This window comes from Sus scrofa, chromosome 10 (assembly GCF_054392235.1).
Source record: "Sus scrofa isolate SSC_HxYL_T2T_F1_AM1 chromosome 10, Sscrofa_HxYL_maternal_Yorkshire_Landrace_v2.0, whole genome shotgun sequence".
NCBI lineage: Eukaryota > Metazoa > Chordata > Mammalia > Artiodactyla > Suidae > Sus > Sus scrofa.
Window position 1 is genome coordinate 7,660,150 of NC_139392.1, and position 21,547 is coordinate 7,681,696.

The following is a 21,547-nucleotide window of genomic DNA, read 5'->3' on the forward strand; positions in this document are numbered from 1 at the left end:
TTCTGGTTTCTCGGGTCATCCCAGTTTGCTGTTTCATTAATGCTTGGGGTTTCTTAGCTCATATATGCCATTCCCAGGTTCCTCTCCAGGGGCCAATGACCAGTGTCTACATTGTAGCCCTACTGCACTGCAATGTCTATCATTTGATAAGAATTAATTATGGTTCTTAAAATGACAACAATTATGCTACAAAATTACTTCCCTCATAAGACAGTTTAGGCAACAGCTATCCGGGAATTACTAGACAGCTCAGGGAGACGATAATGTAATGCAGAAGGGAGAAAATGCATCCTTCAGAGATGGGCCACGGAATGGACCGCTAAACTCGCCCTGGTGATGTGCTCACGGGGGATTTAAATCTGGAAGCATATTCAGTGCTTATTCTGCTATTTTCCATCTGGGCTGCTCCCAGGAGTGGAACACACTTGCTCTGAGAACCACATGCAATTTTGTGACTTTATTAAAGCCTTTCCCTGTGCTTGGAACATCCTTGAACCCCTCTGGGAGCCAGAAAGAGCTGCACACAGCACTCTTTTCTTAAGGTGCTGACACTAAAATGAAGACACTCCGAGTTTCCGATTTTTATGGCCACAGATTGAACTTACCTAAGTTATTATTTATAAAATGTAAATACGACATTTTCTTGTGCAAAAGGTCATAAACCATCCTCTATACATATTCCAAATTAACCTTAAAAGATATTTTTTTAAGTCAAAAGAAACTGGTTGAATTTTGACTCAACATAAAGGTGTTTTCATTTACTTATTTAAAATATAAGGTCTATTTTTCCTCTCATGAATATCTGAAATAATTGAAATCCTCCTGTTACGAGTGGAGCGAGTCTAATTTATAAAAGGTACTGCTTTCAAAGTAAGCTCACATTTTTCTCTTATCACTGTGTCTAGACCCCATCACGGTAATCTTTTTAGTGATTCGATTGGTTCATGTACAGGATAGAACCCATCCCCATCTCTAAATCTCCCATCTGAAGACACTTCATTACACTCTTCAACAGTAATTCCCTTCACACAAAATCAACCAACTGGTACAACACATTAAAGTATTCTTTGTTATTCTGGCAACTGGCCTACTTGGAAAAATTGCAGTTAATCCTGATCTATAGCTTTGTTCCCAATTCTGTCTTGCTCTTTGTGAGAAATCCCTTTAACTTCCTCTCTAAAATATTTCCACAAACAAATTATAAACATGGAGTGTGACTTGGAAAACCACTAGTTCTTTGAAAATTAATCAGAATGTGCAAATTGTATTTCAAAAATAGTTTCCTCAAATGCCAGTGTGTTGACTGCAGTGTAAAAACGTCGCATTATGTAGCCCTACAGGGTGAAAACACACAGCTGCTCTAAGTCAGAGAGGAATGCGGTGGGTCAAGGAAGACCTGAATCACGATGCACACCTTCATTTCCCAAGTTTACCCTAGAAGGGTAGTTGCTCAAGACTCAGAGCTTGACCTCACACTTCCTCTCTGCTGGGCTTCCCCACCAAGGCCTGCTTTCCAATTGGTATTTGTCATTTCCCTCAAACTATAGCACTTCCAGAGAGTATGCCTGGCAGGCACATACTACGCACTAAAGTTCCTCAATTCAAACAATAAACTATGAAAAAGTGAGTTGACAGAAAGAATAAAAGCCATGCTGCCAACACCCATCTCAGGGTTTAGGAGATGATGGAGAGAGTAAGGATCCTATCGGAGCTGACATCTCCTGGCGCATCCCAGAACACCTGTTACTTAGCACTAAGTATGACCATTTCTGTCTACATAAGCTGTGGGTACCACAGCAAAATGAAAACATAGTCTCTTATACACACACACACACACTTAAGAAAAAAAAAATTACTTTCCTTTTTTTCTATGATTTCTCTCTTGACTGATTTTTTTTTTCTTTTTTTGCCATTTCTTGGGCCGCTCCTGCAGCATATGGAGGTTCCCAGGCTAGGGGTCGAATCGGAGCTGTAGCCAATGGCCTACTCCAGAGCCACAGCAATGTGGGATCCGAGCCAAATCTGCAACCTACACCACAGCTCACGGCAACGCCGGATCCTTAACCCACTGAGCAAGGGCAGGGACCGAACCCGCAACCTCATGGTTCCTAGTCGGATTTGTTAACCACTGCACCATGATGGGAACTCCTCTTGACTGATTTTTTATGGCATTTTTAATTGCTCTTTAGTGCCATACTCCTTGAGGCAGAGAAATATATGCAAGGTTTGAGCTGAACCTCAGTGGCCTGGAGTCCTGTACAGTGTCTTGCTGTTGAGTGTGACCCTGAACTTGACCTTCTCTGAAGGAGACCTGTCTTCTGAAGGAAAAGGTCAGTGGGAAAGACCAGGAAGGTGGGCAACTGTGGACAACTCATCCCAAGGAGGCCAGGTGGCAATGGGAGGGGAGACCACATGACAACACTTACGGGGAGACTCCAAGCCCACAGCTACTGGCTCAGGGGCCCTGACTTCACTTAAAAAACATGAATTCTGAGATCAACTTAGTAAGAATTTCAAGGCAACTTCAAAACCAAGCATGGGACACATTTCTGAGCACAGACTCTGAGTCACTGCTCTTTTCTTATGCCCATGTGGCAGGCGCCATCTCTAGTTGATGGTTGGGGTAGGATTTGAGATGAAGAGCTGGGAAGAAGGTGAGGAGCAGGAAGGATGGAGAAGACTTCCCCTGAAATTGCCTTTTCTATGAAACTTAACAGCAAAAAAAGTCAACAACCCAAAGGAAAAAGGGCAAAAGACCTGAGTAGACGTTTCTCCAAAGAAGATAGACAGATGGCCAACAAGCCCATGAAAAAATGCTCAACATCCCTGATTAGTAGAGAAATGCAAATCAAAACTACTATGAGGTACCACCTCACACCAGTCAGAATGGCCATCATTAATAAGTCCACAAATAACAAAGGCTGTAGAGGGTGAGGAGAAAAGGGAACCCTCCTGCACTGCTGGTGGGAATGTAAGCTGGTACAGCCACTATGGAGAACAGTATGGAGATACCTTAGAAATCTATACATAGAACTTCCATATGACCCCGCAATCCCACTCTTGGGCATATATCCAGACAAAACTTTTCTTGAAAAAGACACATGCACACGTATGTTCATTGCAGCACTATTTGCAATAGCCAAGACATGGAAGCAACCCAAATGTCCATCAACAGACTATTGGATTAAGAAGATATGGTGTATGTATACATAATGGAATACTACTCAGCCATAAAAAGAACAAAAGAATGCCATTTGCAGCAACACGAATGGAACTAGAGACTCTCATACTAAGTGAAGTAAGTCAGAAAGAGAAAGACAAGTACTGTATGATTTCACTTATACCTGGAATCTGATATAGGGCACAAATGAACCTTTCCACAGAAAAGAAAATCATGGACATGGAGAAGAGACTTGTGGTTGCCAAGAGGGAGGGGGAGGGAGTGGGAGGTACTGGAAATTTGGGGTTAATAGATGCAAACTGTTGCCTTTGGAATGGATAAGCAATGGGATCCTGCTGTATAGCACTGGCAACTGTCTGGTCACTTGCGATGGAGCATGATAATGTAAGAAAAAAGAATGTATACACACACACAAAAAAGAAACGGCCTTTTCTAGATTTGAGTTTGGTCTCAGAGATTGGAATGATGTTACCATTCTATCCTAGCCTCTAAAAATAGCAAAAAGCCCTAATCTTCTCAGTCACAAACAGACTACAGATGAAGGGATGTGCCTGAGTGGGCAGTTATGCCAAGGAAAGCCATCGCTTCAGCGTGACCACAAGTAGCCACTGGGAGAGGTAAAGCTCCAGGCTGCCAGCCAGAACTGGTAATTATCATTTTCTCGCCGTTATCTTTTTTAGGGGAGGAAGGGGCTTGTGGACATGGAGGTATTAAGCCAGTATGGGCTCAGGCTTGGCTTCCTTGCTTTTTTATTTGTTTGTTTGTTTGTTTGTTTAGGGCTGGACCTGCAGCATATGGAAGTTCCTGGGCTAGGGGTCAAAACAGCTACAGCTGCTGGCCTATGCCACAGCTACAGCAATGCCAGATCCGAGCCCTACACCACAGCTTATGGCAATGCCGGATCCTTAACCCACTGAGGAAAGCCAGGGATCAAACCCACATCCTCATGGATTCTAGTTGGGTTCGTTTCTGAATGAACCACAATGGGAGGTCTCCTTTGTATATTTTAAATAAAATGCGTGTAAATCCTGAACATGCTGGGAAGGGCTCTCAGGCAAAGGCTGATGGAGGTGCCTCCTTTCAATGCCTTTTTTTTTAAAGGCAGAGATGATCCTTTCCTGCTTCAAACCTGTAGTTGTTTCCCTTTGTCCTTAGAATAGAATCCACTTGCTCTTTGTAGATCGCTTTCCCTGCTGCATTTCTACGCCTCCTACATGATACCTTGGTGAGGAATCTGTCTTCTAACTCCCATTGTTTGTCTATAACATAGTCTTTAGTTACAGCATGTACATTTTAACTTGTATATTATTTTCCCCATTAGTCTTATGCTCCTTGAGGGGGAAAAAAATGTTCTATTTTTTATTGAATTTCTAGGGTCTCACAGCACCTGCCTTACCAAAAGCTCAATAAGCATGAATTAGATGGATAAATATTGATCTTAGCATTTCATCTCTGGAGGAGCAGGGACAACAAGCTGATGAGATTTCGAAGAAAGAAAACTCCAGGGAGAGTCGTTGCTGAACGAAATGCACCCTAACCCCAAGAGGAGCGTTGGCCCATCTCCTTCTCCCTAATTCATCGCAGCTGGTGGAGAGAGGATGGTGATTGGATTTCCATCAGCCCAGCTCCACGGTCTTTGGAACATTTCGATGCCCCCGTAGGCTCCATCATTGGAAGGTCTGCAGCGGACACAGCTGCTACTCTTTCCACTCAGAATGCTGCTTTCCATGTGTTGGGCTGTATCCTGCAGAAGGCACTTTACAACGTGAGAGCAGCTGCTGCAACATCTGCCACGACCCGACAGTGGATCTTTCCCAAGAATGCTCATCAATTTTAAAGCACTTTCACAGCAAAAAATGCAGAACAAAATGCAGAATCTGATGTCAGAGGGAGCCGTGGCTATCTATGTAGGCCCTTGTAGGTGCCTTGTTTGCCCGTCATCTGTGTGCCCATTGGCAAAAAGTGCTTAAAAAGAAAACCATCAGCGTTCCAGGTTTTATCGATCATGTATGAACCTGGATTTGACTCTACTGGTTCAAATCCACGGGGAAATATTATGATATTTATCACATTGAATATAAAATGCTCATGTCCTTTACACCAATATTTCTGAAATTTCTGAAAGTTTTCCAGTTCCTGACTTCACAACTTTTACTTTATGTATATATAGGCCGTACCATAATTCATTCAATAAAGTCAATACATGAATTCACACTTTTATTTTTTTAATAAAGGGACATTTTTGTGACACTAAAACAAATGGAAACAAGTAAAGATTCACCTAAATACAAACTGTAAAAAGAAATAAAATGGAGGAGTTCCCGTCGTGGCGCAGTGGTTAACGAATCCGACTAGGAACCATGAGGTTGCGGGTTCGGTCCCTGCCCTTGCTCAGTGGGTTAATGATCCGGCGTTGCCGTGAGCTGTGGTGTAGGTTGCAGACGCGGCTCGGATCCTGCATTGCTGTGGCTCTGGCGTAGGCCGGTGGCTACATCTCCGATTCAACCCCTAGCCTGGGAACCTCCATATGCCGTGGGAGCGGCCCAAGAAATAGCAACAACAACAACAACAACAACAACAAAAAAAAAGAAGAAAGAAATAAAATGGAAACAAAAGTTTCGACTAGAAATTAAACATGAATCGTACAATTTTAAGTAAGAAAATAAAAATTAAGATAATCTGTCTCAACGTCCCTTAATTTAAGGCCAGCAAGAAGTACTTTAACCACAATGAAACTATTTGTGGGTAATGACTAGATCTGAGGATTGACTCTCCCTTTGGTACCCTTTTGGAAAAGGTGAAACGTCTGACCGTCTCCTTGGATGCAGGTGCGGGAAAGGGAATGTCATTGCCTGCTCCACTGGTTTACAGGAAGGGAGGTTTAGCATAAACACGCTCCAGCCCCTCGCTGCCTTACTGCTTTCTCCAGCATAAGGAAGGTGAAGATCTTACCTATCTATCTGGGAGCTTCTCAAAGAGAACAGGGCGTGTGGAGTGCTGCTTCTCCCTCTTTCTTCTTGGAAGCCTGCGTGGCCTCAGGGATCTGTCCTCCTGGGAAGGGAAGCCTGCTCTGCTGAGGCAGCTTTCCTCTCCTTCAGAGGGGCCAGTAGCAACAGAGGCCTAAGGATGCTGTCCTGCTCCTTTGGGGGCTGGTTTTCACCCTCGTGGAGAAGCTCATTCTCCTTTAGCGTTGTCTGGATTTACTCTCAGGAGGGAGTGGGTTAAGTCCGCCTAAATTGAAGACTCAGAATTCCCATCGTGACTAAGCTGGTGAAGGACCTGAACCAACTATTGTCTCCATGAGAATGTGGATTCAATTCCTGGCCTCACTCAGCGGGTTAAGGATCCGGCATTGCTGCACGCTGTGGCATAGGTCACATATGTGGCTGGGATCTGGCATTGCTGTGGCTGTGGTGTAGACCAGCAGCTGCAGCTCTGATTCGACCCCTAGCCTGGGAACTTCCATATGCCACAGGTATGGCCATAAAAGGAAAAAAAAAAAAAAATGAGTCTTCACTGGTTTCTCATCTATTGCTCTTTTACTTCTCACATTGTTCAGAAACGGGACAAGGAAGAAGGCTATTCTTTTGAGAGGTGGCCTTCTTTGATTCTTAACTTTTTGGACAGCAAGAAATAATTCCTAACCAGAGTGATGCAATTTTATGGTATTTCTTTATTCTGCGAGGCCAGCTAAAATAATTTCTTGGATTTGTTCTTATTTGGTTATATCTGATAAGTGACAGAAAAGAGATTTCTTATCTACTCACATCTAATTTAGGAAAATATGTAAGAAGAATTCATCAAAGTTTTATAATGCTTCTTTATAATGTTAAAATATTCTTTGAGAATTTTCAGATATATATGTTATTAATGAAATGACTCAAAAAGTAAGAGGGTTTAAAACAATTTCAGTAGAATGCCCTTATAAATGCAGTTAGAGAACTTGCTCCCAGGGTCCTGGGTATATAATGTCCAGAACAATAATTATTGTAATTTCTAGGTATTAGTAGTGGTCTAAGCCCTGGAGCATAGACTTAATTTTGAAACCTATGAGATAGGTACTCTTTTTTAATCTTTCTTTTCAGAAGAAAAAACCAGAGCTTAGAGACACAGAGTTGCATTAATCATACAAATTATATGTGAAAGAACCAAGCCTAGGTTCAGTCTCTTGGCCAGCCTTTGATGGATGAGTTTTCTTCCTCATTGGAGCTGAACTGGAATTGGAGACAACAGCTTGGTCTTCTAAGAGCAGGTGATGTAGAGAGGAGAAGCTTTAGATAGGGCTTATCATCCGTGATAAGGCTTCTCAGAGGGAGCACAGTGAATAGAGGGTTTCCCAGGTGACAGAAGAAGAGCAAGCAAAGGCTTAAGAAAGAACATGACTTTATGGAAGGCAAGCGAAAGATTACATTGATTCCACTAAATAAAGGGGTAAGTGAATAGGTTCCTACCACTATGAAGATGATGAGGTGCCTGAAGAGCCAGACAGAAGAGCTTAACCTGTTGTGGTAGAAGATGGGAAAGGAGGACAAGAACTGACTTTAAGTGAATTTCTTCCTTGAGCCAGGCGGCGAGTAAGACATATTACAAATGATGAATTCCCATGGCATCCTATCATGGAGAAAACTTTAACTCCTACTGTAGAGTAGAACAATAAATACACAGTTTCATAGAGTACTGTCAATCGCCCGAATGGTAAGGGATATCTCTTAGATTTCAAATATACCTCGGAGTGACCCTAAAGCAATGGGGGACACTTAGGAAGGGAAGGGGGAGAATTCCTTCATTCCAAGTAAGTCCTATTTAGGGTGGTACCATATTATCGTGTAGAGAAAGATCTTATTTGTTTGTGGATTCTAGGACTGCTCTAACACTTAAGGAGGATACTAGGAATTACAGAGCAGTAGACCTGATGATTCTCCCCCAACTCTGCTCCTCAAGACTCAATGCCTCTTTTCCACTATGCAGGAGAAAGAGGTTTGGATGGATTAACCCTATTCTTTGCTCCAAAGTATGCTCAGCTTTGTCATGGAAATCACCTCTTCATTACCACAGTGGCTGAGGAGGGCAATGCTAATGCCTGGGGCACTTTGGCCAAGTGTCAGATTCAAGGATGGTCTGGTCAGTGCAAAGTTCAAGATTTTTGTTTGACAGCTGTGAAAAGGCTCCCTCTAATTCTCTCCCTAAATGCAAACACACAGCAGTGTTGCTACTCAAACACTCCTAGCATGGGGAAATTCAGCCAGAGAGTGTAGCTAATACACAGAAGTGGGCAGATTCACTAAACCTGAAACTGCCTGTCTTTGGAAGTTTTACTTGACTGAATCTTTAAATTCCCCAATCAATTCATTGTTTCAACCAATTTAGGTTGAGTTTTGTTCATTGCAGTGAAGAATTTTGAGACAGAATTTGATACAATAAATGTATTCTTGTAAGAAGCAGACCCTAAGATGTGAGCTAGATTGGGCACTAGGATAGAGGCAATCAATGCCAATTTACCCACTGATCATGAGGGCCCTAATATTCCCCTTTTAGACAGGCTTCTTCCTGGCTCTGAGGCCCAGAGAATACTTACATTAGAAAACCTGTAGTTACAGCTTCTTTCTCTGCCCCTTTGATGGAAAACTTTTTCCAATTTTACAACCCAAGAATGTCTTTCTGAAAGACGTGGGAGTCATCCCTTCCAAATGCATTACTGAAGGAATTTGAGGCCCCTCTCTCCCCAACTCTGTTTTAGGGTTGAAGCCTAACTTTGATGGGCCCCTAGCTCTAAGTTACAGCATTACCTCTTAGCATGAAGATTCAAGAAAGTTTACCTTGCCTTAACACGGATGACCACTGATAGTCTTCCCTCTTCCCCAGCTCTTAAAAATCCTGCACCTTTTCGTTTTGGCCGTATGAGCTCAGACTTCCTTCTGGTCTCTCCACTATTGCAATAGCACTGAATAATCTCTTTCGTATCTGTTTTAATTTTGGTGCAATTTTGTCTTTGGCATCAATCACTGAAGTCAGCAAAGCATTGTTAAATTGTCACAGAAATTTTAATGAAACTCTAATCTATGGGATTCAGAGAGCAGCACCAGAGGCTTTGATAGCAATATTTTTTTAGGGTTATTGAGTGTGTTAGCTATTCTGTACATGTTTTAGTAAGGGTTCTACTAGAAAGCAATATACTTACTTTGAAACCAAAAACAGAGAAATAAGGAAGTATGGAATGGCTAAGATAGATCTTTTCTGCCTGTGGGCTTTATTTCAAGGTTAGATATGGTCCATCAATTTGGGGACCCAGAGATAGAAAAGCAAACTTCCAAAAAGAAGTAAAAAAAGGAGTTCCCGTCGTGGCCCGGTGGTTAACGAATCCGACTAGGAACCATGAGGTTGCAGGTTCGATCCCTGGCCTCGCTCAGTGGGTTAAGGATCTGGTGTTGCCATGAGCTGTGGTGTAGGTTGCAGACGCGGCTCGGATCCCAAATTGCTGTGGCTCTGGTGTAGGCCAGTAGCTACAGCTCCGATTAGACCCCTAGCCTGGGAACCTCCATATGCCGTAGAAGCAGCCCAAGAAATGGCAAAAGACAAAAAAAGAAAAAAAAAAAAAAAAGAAAAGCAAACTTCTCCAAACAAAACTTAGATTTGTGCAGAAGTAAGTTGGTGGGGGATTTAGCAAGAGATAAGATTGCAACCTAAGAGAAAACGGATGCTTTAGGACTTTTCAAAGCTTTTAGAGCATTATTTGGCCGACAAGAGAAATAATCACTCCAGTCACAGTGCAGCCTGAGGGCAAAGGACGAAACACCTGTGTCTTCCCAACCTAAAGCCTTATTTCTAGGCAGGACATCACGTATTTGCTAGACAATAGAAAGAGACACTCAAATGCTGTTCAACAGAAATTAAATTTCCAATCATTTGAACTTGAAATGTCTTTGTATTTGATACTTTATCATGATATCAAAATTATTTAATTTGTATACTCAAAGTACTATTTCTAATTTTAACTCGCATAATTGCAACTAAATTGTGCTATATTAATTATACGCCATAAAAACTCAGTCCATCCCCATTCCTCAGTGAAGGGGCTGAGAATTAAAATATTAAGGGTTCTGCATATTTAATTATCAAATATCCAAGTCATTTATTCAGCTATAATCTATTATGGGTGGAAAGTATATAATCTGCTTGATGATTTGCTTGATAAATGTATTTGTCTTTTTAATGAGCTTCTTTGTTAAGGTGGTTAGAATGATTAATGCGCCAGTACATCGTCAGTAACCTTGAAAACCAAAAGTCAATATTTGGGAAAACTCCTTACACAGTGAAATGCAGTGTTTAAAACTGCAGAAATCTCCATGGGGATGCCAGCCAGTTGATTAGCAGACGTGTTTGACATGTTGCTATTTAAACAGGATTAAGGAGACTGAGGAAGTGATGGGGGGGAAAGGCAGGCAGGGGGAGGGGCCTCAGAAAAGCAATTATAACCCAAGAACTGATAAGCTCCATTATCTCCAAACGGATTTGATAGTTCAGATTACTAATTGCCCTGTCAGTGGGCCCAGAAAATAGAGCCAAAGAGCTATAATTTGCTTAGAGGAAAAAAAAAAAAAAATGCTTAAAAGCAAATATGACTTTCATAGCATTTCCATAATTACCTTTCATTTTAATCAATTGCCCGACCCTAAGGATTGCCTTACATTTCATGTTTTCTTTGGATGAAAGATATTTGTTCTGGGATATAATCATTTCAGATCATCAGAAGTTACAGGAAATATAAAATTTGTAAAAAAAAAACAAGGCAATTAAACAGGATAAGAAATTCATAATAAAAAGGAAGATTAAACACTTATTGTCAGTTGTTTTGCAGATTTCTCCTGAGCGCACACAATTCTGTAGAGCCAAAAAAACCCGAAACAGCAACAACAACCAAAAAACTGACTTGACACCACTCAGATTCATTTTGGCTAATCTATTTCCTTCTCCATCTTTTCTGTTCTCTAAGTTAGAATGTAAATTCTTCCAAGTATGAAGATAAATGATGAAAGGATTTGAAAGATAAAGCATATTCATATTTTTGTACAACTGATTTCATTTACATTTAGAATTTTTATTTAGACCCCAGGCAATAGAATGGGCTATAATTTCATGAATAAGATACATAATAATACATGTTTAAAGAAATTGTTGGATTCTTTGGAACCCAGGTACCTAGGAGCTACAGGATTATATAATTTGTGGATTGTGGAGTGTTTTTAGTTAACTGCATCAAACCATTTTGCTCCATGTTTATTTTCAGCAGTGGCAGCCTGAAGCTGCCATGCTGGCACAGCTACTGCTCACATCTGAGCAGCGCATGAATTCAATAGCATGGATTCTTGAGCCAAACACTGTGTTTGAATTCCAGCTTTGCCACTGTCTTAGAAGAGGCTTATTATTACAGGGCTTAATTTGCTAGGAGGTCAAAGAAAGAAAGGATCTGTTCTACTGTCAAAACTGGGTACAGCAGTTCCCGTCGTGGCTCAGTGGTTAGCAAACCCAACTAGCATCCATGAGGACTTGGGTCTGATCCCTGGCCTTGCTCAATGGGTTAAGGATCCGGTGTTGCTGTGAGCTGTGGTGTAGGTCACAGACACGGCTCAGATCCACTGATGCTGTGGCCCTGGCCAGCAGCTACAGTTCTGATTGGACCCGTAGCCTGGGAACCTCCATATGCTGCAGCTGCAGCTGTGGCCCTAAAAGACAAAAAGACCAAAAAAGAAAAGAAAAAAGGTGCAATTCAGTGTGTGGGGATATTTTCTCTAAGAGTCAGGAAGGGCAAAGAGAGGGTCGAGTGTCATTGATTAAATAGCAATAGTCACTTGTAGAAGCTAGAAGTGGGAGATTTGGTATATTTTGTAGTTGCATTGTGCTTATCTTTTTTCAGACATTAGAGTAGTCAGGAATCTCAGGAATGGTCGTGAAGCTTCCTAGATGGATGCTGAGAGTATATAAAATGGACCAGGTTCTTCAGAGGATACTATGTGGCTGAGTTAGCAGACAGCTCTTAGGGGTTCTTCTGTTTGGGGGGGTTAAAAAAATTTTTGGTCTTTTTTTTCTCAGTAGTTCTCTTGGCCACGGGCCGATAAAGGCAAGATGCAAGACATTTGCTGAGAGTTACTGATCAGAAAGCTATTCAGACAGCTTTCTCCAACTGAACTAAAGTTTGCCTTTTCTGTTATAGGATTAGGAATCATCTAATTTGATAATGGTGCGAACTGGCGATGGACACTGGCCACGTGCCCTCACACGGATGGAATCATGAGCCACGGCAGCTGCCGACCCGCAACACCTGCTGGAAGTTGCTCAGGGTGGAGCCCAGGAGTGAGGCGCTCTGTGCTCTGGGAAAACTGGCCAACAGGGCTTCGGAGAGTTAGATACTTTCAGGAGAAGAATTTGATGAGCCCGACTCGTGAATCTAGAAAAGCACTGAAATCCTTCATGGGGACCTCGGCTCTTCGTGACTAGAAGTAACCTTCACGAGACTAGAAGCAAACTGTGTGTTTGGCTGCATGTACCTCCCCCTTCACCAAAATCACATATATCCCGACATTCCCCCGCACCTCCTTGGATCGTATTTCAGAGCTCTCTGAAATGCTGCCTCCCAGGCCATAGTCCTCATTTTGTCCCAAATAAAACTTAACTTGCAGTGTGTAAGCTGTGCAAAGTTTTTAAGTTGACTGTGGCTACACAGTAAATTTAGGACTCCCGGCAAGGATTCATCAGCCAACCTCACTGCAGGCATTTACCCAAAAAAAAGGACTATTAGTCCTTATAACAGACTGAAGCCAGGAGCCTAGATGACCAACCTCTGAGGACAGAAGGCATATCCCACGGTCCAGATGGGTGTTTTTCAGAGAGCTAAGTGTCTTATATTCTTTTTAACTGTCCCGACGATGGGCAGTTCTGTATTGAAATACCAAGAAGTGTTCAGCACACTTTCTTTCTCAGTGAGCCAAAAGGAAACGAATCAAGGGCTAATGTGATTGTTCGGGTTAATCATTATAAACTCGTTTGTTGGGTCACCAGAGAAAAATTGATGTCCACAGAAGAAATAACACTGTGGGGCCACCAAGATGTATCAGGGATATAAGCGTCATGCTCGGTAACAGAAGGGACAATCTCTGGATCTTTGGGTTATTTTTGTTTTGTTTTGTTTTTAGGGCCACACCTGCAGCACATGGAGGCTCCCAGACTAGGGGTCAAATTGGAGCCGTAGCTGCCGGCCTACACCACAGACTTAGCAATGTGGGATCCAAGCCACGTCTGCAACCTACACCACAGCTCACGGGAACACCAGATCCTTAACCCACTGAGTGAGGCCAGGGATTAAACCCACATCCTCATAGATACCAGTTGGGTTTGTTACTGCTGAACATGATGGGAACTCCGAGAAATGGAAATCTTTGATACTTTCAGGAGAGCAGATTTTCTGAGCGAAGTTGAAGAGGTCCTGCAAAGCAACAGAGTAGGATAGGAAAGGAGGGTCCTGCTAATTGTTTGCATTCTTTTCAAGGTAAATTTTGATGAGATGACTGTACTGATAATGGCAGAAGCATCTTGTTGACAGGGGGTCAAAGTCTGCTTTTAATGAGATTGGAAGTTGGAATTAATAACAAAAAAAAGTGTAAATACCTGCATAACTAAAAATGTAAAGAAGGAAATTACCCTTCTGAAGAACTTCAAAAACTGTGGTAGAATTTTTATCAGCAGGATCAGGTGGTGAAGGCTGACACACTCAGCAATGGTGAGGTACAGATCAGGAGTTATGTTCCAAAGCAAAACCCAAACAAAACTCATAAGAGAGTTTTACCTTTCCTTAAGCGGCAGTTAAAAAACTATGATATGAAAGTAGAGAGAAAAAGTAAGAGGGGAACATATTGAATGCCCTTTAATTGATCACGGAGAGCATGAACTTATGGTAACGCCTAAAATTTGTATTACAGGAAAAATTCTTATTTCTTACCAAAAATAAGAAAAAGTAGTATTACTTCAGCTTTCTGGTTGAAAATTGTATGCTTTGTGTTTTGCTGTTGTTGTTTGTTGTTATTGAAATATATGTGTATACTTTATTTTGCCACTTAAACCAAGAGTCTTAGAGTAAGCTAACTACTGTTAAAGAAAAACTGCACCAGACAAGACAAGTAAAGACTCATTGATTTCATTCTGATATTATTCCCAGTAATAGGAAAGAGTACAGGCTGAGCCTGGATACTTATGTCCGTGGAGATGAAGGCCTGGGGAGTTTTTAAGAGCTGGATTAGGGGGATTTTAGGCCACTTGTGTTTACTAATTGGCTTTTTAACCCCCAGGAAAAATTAGCTTTCTTGTATCTTCATGGAAAGAGGCAGTGTTGGAGCAATGGGCTCACCAAAGTTAACCCCCTACCCTAAAGGAGAGGCTGCAAGATGGGGCTGTATCTCCTTCAGTGACTACATTGAAAACGGATGGCTCCCAGGTCCCCAGGAAAGATATTTCTGGGCTGGAAAACCAGACAGAGGCTTTCGAAAAGATTTTTGCCTCCAAGGGGCTGAAAGGGTTTAACATTACTGCAAGTTTTCTAAAGTAAATGCCCTCAGAAAAGGAAGAGGCCTAGAATCTGGAAGAAGCCCGTCTAACATGTCGTCCAGGGCAAGGCTAAGGGTTTTGGTCACTGGCTCCTAGGATTGTCCACATGTGGAGGCTGCTCTGCTGAACATCTCCCCAAGCCAGGCAAGTCCAGTGAGCAAGAGGTGATGACGACATCTTTTTAACTGGGAAACACAAAGCCAAAGATCAAGGGGTCCATCTTTCTTGGGGACAATACTTAACAGTGTGATAAACCCCTTTCCATAGAGGTAGAAGCATGGCGCTCTCTCTCTCTTTCAGGCTCTGCCGGAGCGGTTTATATGATGATCTTGGAAAGCCTGCTTCTTCAGGCTTAATGAGAAGACTTTGTTGGCATGAACTAAGAACTGTATTCATACTGGATTTCTGTAGGGTATTGTCTCTCACCAAATATGAGATTCCAATGGGGCAGCCTTTGCTAAACTTATAGGGCAGATCCTCTATCCTCGAGGCTTCCATAGAAAACCATGGAAGTTCTGGAGCAGTGGTCTCCAAAAGGACTTTTTATAAAGATGAATATGAGCTCACCTGTGCTAAATAATATGGTGGCTATGAGACACCCATAGCTATGGAGCGTTTGAAATGTGGTTACTGCAACTGAGGAATTGGATTTTTATTTTAGCTAAGCTCAATTAATTCAAATCCCCACAGGTGGTTCATGGCTATCACATTGGGGAATGCAGTTCTAAAGTTCTTAGAGCTTTGTCCGTTTGATTTTAGAATCCCATCTGCACATCTACTTTTTTATGAAGACTGAGGATAATAATAACTTTTTTTTTTCCAGCAAAAGGCCTTCCAAAATTTTAAATTTCCTAGTAAAACATAGTTTACTAGCAAAGATAATCTAAATATCCAGACTAAAGATAAGAAAAACTGACCACAACATTCTGGAACGTATGCAGTGTTTGTATAAATAAGTGCTCTTTTTGCTTTGCTACCTGGCAGGCCTAATCAAGGTCAATTAACTCAGCCTTCAGAGTGGATTTAGCTCCTGGGAGCTAATAATCCAAAAATGACTTTGAATCTGTGATAATATTGCCAGCTGGACAATATCCAGTTCTAGTTTTTAAATATGGGACCTATCAACTAACAAAATTAAATGAGGATTAACGCATGGGTCTCTTAAAGTTCTGCATAAGGTGCACATGAATTTTTAAAAGGTTAAAAAATAGAAGAATTTTTCTCAGGCAGGGGAAGGAGATTGCTGGTTTCAGGGTGCGATAGTGCTAGACAGCAATACACAAAGAGGAAAAGAATTATGAGACTATTAACCAATCTCCAGAGCCTTAAATTGATCCCGTAAAGTGTATTATGATGATATCTGATTGACAACAGTGTTTAAACCTGGATATCCGGAAACAAATACTTTGCAGACAATTACTGTACCAGCAGTTATTCTTAAATATGAGAAAGTTCTTTTACCTTGAAAATCATATATCAACCTGCAAATACTGTTGAAAAGGAATTATCTCCATAGTTTCTAAATCACTAAAATTCTAGAATATCAAAAACACCTGATTATTTTTGCTTTTTCTCCCCTGATGCCCACTTACTCTTTTTAAAAAATAAGAAGAAGCACATCTTTGTTTCCCTGCTAGCGATTCTAAAAAACTAACAGATAAGTTAGGCATAAAAGAGAGACGCTAACAATTTTAGGAAAGAATTCGGAATTGGCCAAAGGAGACCGGATGTAAACATTGGGCCCTCGTAAATTATTACAGATAACATTCTGAAAGCATACAGCATCAAGCAACAATGATTAATAGGAGCTTCAGTTGTCTTACAAAATCAAAACGCCACCCGAATATGTATAAAGTGAAGCCTCCAATATGTGGTCACAGGATAAGTCTTTAAAAACAATTGATTCAGTGGGGGACACCATTAATGCAATAATTTTTCACATAACAGAATTATTACTGTCCTTTTGTGCCCACGTATTGAAGTAAACTGTACGCAATAATATACGGGCCTCTCCTTTTGCTCCGCCATCCCTGAGTTATACCCCTTCATTATTCCAAGGGGCAAGAGCTGGCACCGTCCTGCTGGCACCATGTTCCTGGTCATGAGATCAGGGCAGGGAACGTGAGGACGGGGAGCATCCGGATGAGGATGAAACCTGCAGGCGGCACAGACCAACTGCATTTGCATCCCACTGGGCATAACTTGGCCATATGACCAGTTTGGGGCCCAAGGAAGGCTGAGAACTCTCCTCTCCACCCAGGTTCCCTGCGTTCTTCAAGAACTGACAGAGGCAGCGAGAATGGGGGATGACAGTGGGGTCTCCTGGGAGACAGGACTTGGCTGCCTGCCTTTAAGAAGCACTGCTAAGTAATTAGGTAGTATGTTTATATATCGGTGTACACAGGTTCATTTCACCTCTTCTGAAGGTTCTGCTGCTGGTGGTGTTGTCTGAGTGAATCTAAGACAGTCTGGGGCCTGGGACCCTTGGCTGCACTGACTGCAGTGTTTGCACCTGAACAAACACCTCCTCTAGCAGCAAAATACAAAGAAACTATAAGGGACTAAAAATAAATGCATGCTTGCACCGTTGGGGCAAATTAAGGCAACAAGAATCGCCCAAAATGGAAACAAAACAAAACAAAACAAAACAGAAAAAACTTTCTGCCATTTCTGAGGAGCTGAGACCAAAAGCAGGATCCTGGGCATGCCCCCTGCACACAGCGCCAACAAAGGGGTGGGCCGACCACCTAACCACACCTCTCATCTGGTCCCGGGTCCCACCCCTGCCCTCACCCCACATAAGGAACCAGCTCACCCCCCGCCCAGGATGCTTGCCAACCAGCGAAGGGACCTGTTGCTTGTTTCCGCTCCTGCTGCAGCCCCAGTAAAGCCCCCCTTGAATTCCTTGTCTCGCCTCTTATCAACGTCTATTGATGAAGGAACGCCGAGAAGCCAGGTGGGTACCACACTGACCTGTTTGTCTCATCTAGCATCTCTTCACCTGGTTCCTCTGCTCCTCACAAAAGGAATGCAAATGGAGGCTCTGCCACACAGTGATTCATACATCATAGGTGCTTCCCACGGTAGATGCTCAGCCATATGCACAACGGAAGTAATGAAGGCGGTAGCGGCAAACATCCGGCAGTGGTGGGGAGCAGCTTGGCTCTCGGTGGTACCATAACATCTCCTGCTGGGCTAAGTCGACTCAGAGAAAACAAATGTGTTAGTGGGCAACGTGAGAATTCAGAGCCAGCTTGACTGTTTAGGGCTCCTGTACCCCAGCCAACAGTCTGGCTAAGTACCTCTTTGGGAAAGCACAACTCCACCCTGGGAGAAAAGCTACATATTTTGCAAGTGAATTTCCAAAAAAAAAAAAAAAAAAATGAAAACTATGGAAACTTGTGTGAGGATCTAGGTTCTTTTTCACTGTTACTGACAAAGAATTTCTTCCTGGAGGGAATAATTTTGCAAAGACATTTGATCGTTGACTTGAGGAAACAAATCTCTCCTAACCATTTTCTGTGTCTGATGTTCTTTTAAACCTTGTCACGCAAGCCATTTCCATATGCTTCTTCTAAACTCTGCCTCTTTGAAGGCTGGTGAGAAGGTCACTGCTTCTTATTTTTTCCTTTATGATGTGTGTGTGTGTGTGTGTGTGTGTGTGTGTGTGTATGCAGAGAACCATCTAATGATCAAGTTCTATATGCATACAAAATTATAACAGGTAAAATATAATACTGTAAATTATAAGCTCCATGAGGATAGTGGATTTTTTTTTATCTTGTTCACTGTTTATCTCAGGTCCTAGAATACCGCCCAGCCCAAAGTATCATTCAAATATTGTTGAAAGAATATCAGATTTTTAATAAAAACCCAACTCATGAATGAATGCATACACTCTTTCTTAGGCTGAACAATTTCTTATGGAATATACTTTTTAAGAAGATGAAAGTCAGAGTTCCCTTTGCGGCTCAGCAGAAATGAATCTAATATCCAGATGCAGGTTCAATCCCTGGCCTCGCTCAGTGGGTTAAGGATCTGGCGTTGCTGTGAGCTGTGGTGTAGGTTGCAGACATGGCTCAGATCTGACGTTGCTGTGACTGCGGCGTAGGCCTGTGGCTACAGTTCCGATTTGACCCCTCACCTGGGAACCTCCATATGCTGTGGGTGCAGCCCTAAAAAGACAAAAAAAAAAAAAAAAAAGATGAAGGTCATGGGAGTGGAAGTTCAGAGCTAGGATGATAGGGTGTGGGGAGAAAAGGATGGTAGGTGTCTGTCTGTACGTTCAGGACAGTGAATACACAAGGGGACAGTACCTGCTCTACAGTGGACTGTGACCACTTTCTCCCAGTCTGTGAGCAAGGGGAACATGACGCTGGCACTGTCTTCACTCCTACTTCTGCAAGATGAATAAGTCCTCGCCAGGGCCTTTAGGGAGCTGCGGAAGTCTGGATAAATTCCATTTTCTGAAATACTCTACTACTACTACTAAAAAAGTAAAAAAACTATCAATAGGATTTAAAATGTGGCTTATGTAACATGCTTGCCTTTAAGAAAATAACACATTGGCAAAACATACATGTACAGAAGTACACACAGGTTTGTAATATATTTCCCTTATTTGAAGATAAGGGCAAAGCTGTCATCTAGGGTCTGTCTTAAGTAGGAGGCCCAGGCCAAACGGTCCTTTGGTACCTCCTTGGATAGACCCTACCCCGGGGAAACTCCTAACTCCAGTGCTCCCTTCTCTCTGAAGCTTTCCCTGAGGCTCTGGCAGCCTTGTGTGCACTTTCAAATCTGGGTTCATGTTTTTAAACTTGATCTGCTCTGCACCCAAATCACCTGAACGGTTAGTTTTGGTGGTTTCGTTTCCTGACTGATAAATCTTTGAGCACTTCTAGAAATTGAACATTTGTGTCTTCCTCAAAAGTCCTATGTTGGAGTTCCCACTGTGGCTCGGTGGTGGTAACAAACCCAATGAGTATCCATGAGGACACGGGTTCGATCCCTGGCCTCGCTCAGTGGGTTAAGGATCCAGCCTTGCCGTGAGCGGTGCTGCAGGTAGCAGACTTGCGTCAGATCCCTCCTTGCTGTGACCGTGTGTAGGCAGAGAGCTGTAGCTCCAATTCACCCCCTAGACTGGGAACGTCCATACGCCAAGGGCATGGCCCTAAAAAGACAAAACCAAAAAAGAGTCATATGTTGGGACCTATCCCCCAGTGTTGATGGTACGTGGAGGTGGGGTGTTTGGGAGACCCTAGAGAGCTCCCTGGACCCTTCGGCCCCTTGGTACACTGCCAGGAGACAGCAGTCCCTCCCCTGCACGTGACCCCTCACCAGTACCCAACCGTGCTGGTACCCTGACCCAGGGCTTCTAGCCTGTAGAACTCGGGACCTAAGTTTCTGTTTATTAAACCACCCAGCTATGGTTGTTTTTTAGAGCAGCCTGAACAGACTAAGACAAGCACAGAAACAAGGAGCAGTATAAAATATTTCTCTAAAAAAAAAAAAAGGTAGCCAATGAATTAATAAATAAATGAGTTTTGGTCCCCTGTCCTCGCATATTTTTTTTCAATTCCATTTAAATTTCCCAAAGGAAATTGCTGCCTATGGCTTGGTCTTTTAGAATGGACTTTCCCGCCTCCAACTTTGCCTTTATCTCATAAATACTAAATACTCATTACCATGGTCAGAGCCATGTTGGTGTCATCATGCAAGCTGAATGTTTGAGAAGATATTTTTGGCATCATTACCTAGTGCGTCAGCTTGGCCTTTTAGCAAAATTCAATAATCCAAGAAGTAATTTCTTTGATATAGAGGAAGAGTTCAAGGTTTGAAAGAATGGTTAAAGTGGAAATGAATTTTTGATGTGTCGTACTGACTGATGCATGAGTATGCTTTACATACACAGACACACATTCAAGAAGTGCCATATGCTGTGGTCCTCACAGGGGCTCCCCACAAAAGTAGCATGGAGGCCTTGACCCACTGCAGGACCTCAGAGGACAAGGGAGCTCTTTTCTGACTGCCGGTGTTACAGCTTCCTTTTCCCCCTTGTTTCCTGGTTCCTGGGACCACCTCTGCCCTCTTTTGTTTTTTTTTTTTTTGCTTTTTGTTTTTTTGTTTTTGTCTTTTTGCCATTTCTTGAGCTGCTCCTGTGGCCTGTGGAGGTTCCCAGGCTAGGGGTCTAATCAGAACTGTAGATGCCGGCCTACGCCAGAGCCACAGCCATGGGGGATCTGAGCCGTGTCTGCAACCTACACCACAGCTCACAGCCATGCTGGATCCTCAACCCACTGAGCAAGGCCAGGGATCGAACCCTCAACCTCATGGTTGCTAGTTGGATTCGTTAACCACTGAGCCTCGACGGGAACTCCACCTCTACCCTCTTTTGAACCGAAGTTCACTCACGTTCTGAGGAGTGCGTTCGCTGTGACTCCCTCTGGTCCTTTTCACTTTCCCTACACAGGGGTTCACAATGAAACCACGGAGTTCTGTTCTCTTTATTCTATCCCTGGTTTAACGAAGGTTTGATTCCTTGGGATTTGTGTATGTTGTCCTCTCCTCTCTAGTCTCAGGATTTTGTTTTTCACTTTTTCTTTTTTATAGCTCTCATTGATAGGAAAGCTGGGTCTTGCACAGCAGAAAAGAAACTTTATATGAGTCTCAGGAGAAACTCATTTGTCCAATATCCTTGAAAGCTAGTGTACACTAAGCTGGTGTACCTACTTTTGTTTTCTTTATTGAACCTGGGAATGGTTTTCCCCACACCCT